Raw genomic sequence first — 5,829 nt, 5'->3', positions numbered from 1 at the left:
AGAGAGAGAGAGAGAGAGAGAGAGAGAGAGAGAGAGAGAGAGAGAGAGAGAGAGAGAGAGAGATAGAGAGAGAGAGAGAGAGAGAGAGAGAGAGAGAGAGAGAGAGAGAGAGAGAGAGAGAGAGAGAGAGAGAGAGAGAGAGAGAGAGAGAGAGAGAGAGAGAGAGAGAGAGACAGAGAGAGAGACAGAGAGAGAGAGACAGACAGAGAGACAGAGACAGACAGACAGACAGACAGACTGACAGACAGACAGACAGAGACAAACAGACAGAGACAGACAGACAAACAAACAGAGAGAGAGATATATAAAAAGAGGCGGTGAAGGCCGGGAAAGGCTCAGGAAATGAGTAGGAAAGTGTGAGACAACGGAAGAGGAAGACCGATAGAGGGCAAGCTAGTAATACATTGGAGGAATACTGGGAGATGAGTGGAAGGTATTTTTGAGAGTGAAATGGACATAGAGGTCAAAGAAGAGAGAATGGTGGAGGGCAAGTGTTTGGTTGAGGTCAAAGAAGAGGCGATATAGTGAGCAGGAGAAATCCGTAAAGAAGTTTGAAGAATATGAGAGATTATTGAGTACCAGGAAGGCAAGAAATTGCAACAGAACTCCAAAAAAAGTACGAGTTCATTAAAAGGGAGAAAGGAGTTGAATACATGGTTTTAGTCTGTTCGTGGCAGGTTGTCATTTAGGCTCCACCCACTTCTTTAGCTCCACCCACTTCTTTAGCTCCACCCACTTCTTTAGACTCCACCCACTTCTTTAGCTCCACCCACTTCTATAACTCCACCTACTTTTTTAACTCCATCCATTTTTTTAGGTCCACCCACTCTATTAGCTACACCTATTTCATTAGCTCCATCCAATTCTTTCACTTTATCCACTTCTTCAGTTCCACCCATTTATTTGATTTCATCCACTTCATGAATTATAGTCACTTTTTATATCACAAGAGCTTTATCAACTTCACTTTTGGCAAATCTTTGTTTATATGGTGGCACTCATGTAAAGGATTACAAAGGCAAAGCATGCCGACATGAGACCTTTTGGTCCATAATAAGGTCAGATGCGAAAAGATGTAATAATGATAAATGAATGAATAAATAGAAATATAGTAATATGAATACAATAAGTAAATAAATGCATAGGTATATTTAAATAATAAACAAACAGGTAAATAGTAAATAATAACGAATTGACATATAACTAATAATAAATGTGAATCAAGCAAATAATAATAAACAAAGACAAATCATAACAAAACAAATAAACAAATAATATAAAATAAATGACAGTCATTACAGCATCTTGCTTTGGAAGGGAATAATCTTCATTTGTAAGAAGTAACTATGATAAAAACAGCTAAAAAGGGGCGGGGCTTAAGTGCCAGATTGCCACGCATGAACTCGACGGGTAATTAACGTCTTCGGCTAGACCCATACAATTATATTCACTCTAGGGGTTGGCACCGGAACGACTAGCCATTTTCACATCACGTTCACAGTTTACACTTTTCCTGAATAAAATAGTCTGACTCTGGGACAAAGTCTGCATATCATGCCACCACTGTCGCAAGGTCGAGAGACTATTCCATGACCAAGAAGCGCGGACTGGAAACGCAGCATCCAGAGAAAACGATAAAGCAAAAAGAAAATGGAAAACCGATACCAGGAGAAAATGAGAAAGCCTGAAGCAGCCACAAAACGCAAGAGCCCAACTGGTCAAGCTTCAAAGACATCTGAAGGACCGGTTGTTCCACCAGCTAGGAGATAGCCTTCGTCAACCACTCTGTTGAACTTAAGTTTGTTTGTAGGTACACAAAGTAACTCCGAACTCCAACAAACGCTTCCAACAAAACTTTGTACACGTAACCACCGCGGGACCAATAGTTGACATTCCGAGTTTGGTTAAGACTGAAGTCTCCTGAGGCAACGTTTTGTTGGTTTTTGTGTTGCTAAATGAGTATACAGTCACGGCGCAAGGTTATGATAATCACCGGCGGGCGTGAGTGTTTGTAATTAAACAGGAGCAAATTTTCAAAGAGCGAGAATTTTTTTTTTTTTTTTTTTAGTTCGTTTCAGATTAGAATTTCACAATTCCAAAAATATCTCTTCAACATTCTGGGGTCTTTTTCCCTAATGAATAGAACCGCATGGCGACATCTAAAACGAAATCTATGGCTTCCGACCTCAAAGGATAGGAAACGATCGACATCAAGCCTTTCAATTAAGGAGGCAATTAACGGGGTACCTGCAACTGGTGGCCCTACGAAACAGACATGGGAGAGGTTCATCTCCCCACCAACTGTCTTCATCACCCTCATCTCTATCTTGAGTCCAGTACTATATTAAGCTTTTTTTCAGCCAAAAAACATCGTACTTTTATTCTGGCACCTCAGAAAGCCAAAAGACACATCAATCACATTCAGGTTAAAACGAGATTATTTCATCCAGAACAGAAATATCAACAAGACTAAAAGAATTTAGGTAACAGGATGAACCTGTTACAGATACTAAAAAATCCCTTGTATTCTCTCTCTCTCTTCTTAACCCTGTTGGAGAACCTGTTAGAGATACTAAAAAAAATCTCTTCTTTCGCTCTCTCTCTCTCTCTCTCTCTCTCTCTCTCTCTCTCTCTCTCTCTCTCTCTCTCTCTCTCTCTCTCTCTCTCTGTCTCTCTCTCTCTTTTCTTAACCCTGTTAGAGAACCTGTTAGAGAGATACTGAAAAAAATATTTTCTCTCTCTCTCTCTCTCTCTCTCTCTCTCTCTCTCTCTCTCTCTCTCTCTCTCTCTTTTCTTAACCCTATTAGAGAACCTGTTAGAGATACTAAAAAAATCTCGTCTCTCTTTCTCTCTCTCTCTCTCTCTCTCTCTCTCTCTGTCTCTCTCTCTCTCTCTCTCTTCTTAACTCATACATTCTGTTCAACAAAAAAGAGACCCAGTCACTGAAGAAGCCAAAGACGATCGCCCTCATCCCGTCAGCGTAATGGGGCATTTTCAATCAGCTGACGACGCAGGGGCGCTAAGAGCCCGGCCCTCTCGAGGATGTGTTACCAAGTTCCCATTATCAAAGTCCCAAGAAATTCCCCTCCAGCACACCCCAGACACTCGGCACCGGACCACCAGCGTGGAAATACTCAGTGTGCATACACGCGTTTGCACATGCGCACGCCTACACACACACACAAGCACACACACACACACAAACACACACACACACACACACACACACACACATGCATGTACACACATATATACGTACACACATACACAAGTGTGCGCGCTTCCTTTGAACAATTCGCTTAAGTGAGCATCGGAGGAGGGAAGATGAGGAGCAGGAAGGCAGGATGTGGGTGCGAATGAGGATGAAGATGCGGATGAGGATGAACATGAGGATGAGAATGTGGATGAGGATGAAGATAAGAATTAGTACGAGAATGAGGATGTTAATACATATGAGAATAGAAATAAAGATGAGGAAGAGGAAGAGGAAGAGGAAGAGGAAGAGGAAGAGGAGAAGGATGAGGATGAACATGAGGATGAGAATGTGGATGAGGATGAAGATAAGGATAAGGACGAGAATGAGGATGTAGATACAGATGAGAACAGAAATAAAGATGAGGAAGAGGAAGAGGAAGAGGATAAGGATGAGGATGAGGATGAGGATGAGAATGAGGATGTGGATGAGGATGAAGATAAGGATAAAGACGAGAATGAGAATGTAGATACAGATGAGAACAGAAATAAAGATGAGGAAGAGGAAGAGGAAGAGGATAAGGATCAGGATATGTATGAGGATGAGAATGAGGATATGGATGAGGTTGAAGATGGGGACAAAGACGAGAATTAGGATGAGGATACAAATGAGAACAGAAATAAAGATAGGGAAAAGAAGAGGAAGAGGAAGAGGAAGGGGAAGAGGAAGAGGATAAGGATGAGAATGTAGATGATGATGAGAATGAGGAGGTAGAGGAGGATGAGGAAGAGGATAAGGATGAGTATGTAGATGATGATGAGAATGAGGAGGTAGAGGAGGGTGAGGAAGAGGGTGAGATAGTAGAATAGGAAGAAGATGAGGGGGCAGAAGGGAATACGAAAGGGAATCTTGTTTGAGGGAATGGAAGTGGATGAGAACGGTGGTAAGAATGAAGAGGAGGAAGAGGAGAGAAAATGAGGTAATGGAAAAAGAGGAGGAGGAGGAGGAGGAGGAAAAGGACGTAGAGGAGAGGAAAAAGAACAAGAGCAAAAAGAGCATCAGGGAAAAGAAACAAGAAGAGAGAAAGTGGAGAACTTAGAATCCAAGGTAAGGTGAAGGATAGAGAGAAGAGAGAGAAAAGAGACGAGAAGAAATTAGGAGACGGAAAAAGAGCAAGAAAAATGGAGATGGAAGGACTAATAAAGAAGAATAGGGGAGAGCGGAGGAAAAGGAAAGAAAGACAAGAGAAACGAAGAAGAGAAAAGATAGGTAAGAGGTAATAAAGAGAAAGGGGAAAAAGAAAACAGAGAGGTAAAAGAGAGGAACGAATATAAGAAAAAAAGGAGAAAAAGGAAAACAAAAAAGTGAGGGGAACAGAAAAAAATATTGAGAAGAGACAACAAATAGATAAGAGAAAATAAAAAGACGAGAGAGAGAAAAGAACAGGACCCGGAAACAAAGTCGTCGTAAAAATAAAGAAAGAAAGAAAGAAAGAAAGAAAGAAAGAAAGAAAGAAAAAAGTAAAGAAAAGAGCCCAGGGGGATGTTGCAACGGTAGAGAGAAGGAAATAGGAAGTACTAGGAGGACTGGTGGAAAGTTTGGATAAAGAAAGGAATAGGAAATGGAACAGAAGAAGGAAAAGGAAGTGACGGGAAAGGGGCAACGAGTACAAAAGAGAAGACAAAAGAGAGGTAGGAAGAGTATGAGGAAGAGGAGGAAGGCAGGAGGGAAGAACAGAAGGATCATGGGGATTAAGAGAAAAAGGAATAAGAGGAATTGGAGAAAGCAAGAGGAGAAGGAGGAATAGGAGCTGAAGAAGAGGAGGAGGAGGAGAAGGAGGAGGAGGAGGAGGATAGAGGGTAGAGGAGTGATGATAGAGAACTGAGGGTAGAGGGTAGAGTATAGAGAAAATAGGATATAGGTTAAAGGATAAAGGATAAAAGATAAATGATAAATGATAAATGATAAATGATAAATGATAAATGATAAAGGATAAAGGATAAAGAATAAAGGATAAAGGATAGAGGATAGAGGAAAAAGGATAAAGGATAGAGGATAAAGGATAAAGGATAGAGTAGGAGGATAGAGGGGAAGGGAGCAGAGGGGGGGGGGAAGGGGAAAGAGTACCAAAGAAGAGGGCCGAGGCAAAGAGGAAATGGGAAACGACGAGATGAATGGAGCCAATTGGCCCGAGGTGGGAAGTGAAAACGGGGAGATCGGGGGTGGAAACCCGAACGGGCGAGGAGGAGGAGGAGGAGGAGGAGGAGGAGGAGGAGGAGGAGGAGGAGGAGGAAGAGGGGGAGGAGGAGGAGGAGGAGGAGGAGGAGGAGGAGGAGGAGGAGGAGGAGGAGGAGGAGGAGGAGGGATAGGAGGGAGAGGAAAGAAAAAAGGACTAGTAGGAGAAGGAGAAAGGAGAGGAGAGAGGGAGGAGAAAAAATAAGAGGAGGAAAAGAGGAAGGAAAGAAGAGGTAGAGAAGGAAAGGGGTGGAATTCAGGAGGAGAATAAAGGAAGTGAAAGAGGATGAGGAAGAGGAAGAGGAGGAGAAGGGGAGGAATGAGAGGAAAGATATGGAGAAGGTAGGGGAGAGGGAGGACGAGGAGAAAGAGTAGGAAGTAAGAGGAAGCGAAGGGGGAAG

The sequence above is a fragment of the Oratosquilla oratoria genome, chromosome 35 (genome assembly GCF_046742065.1).
Source record: "Oratosquilla oratoria isolate Oo_2021 chromosome 35, ASM4674206v1, whole genome shotgun sequence".
In the NCBI taxonomy this organism is placed as follows: domain Eukaryota; kingdom Metazoa; phylum Arthropoda; class Malacostraca; order Stomatopoda; family Squillidae; genus Oratosquilla; species Oratosquilla oratoria.
Note: the sequence above shows the minus strand (reverse complement) of the source record.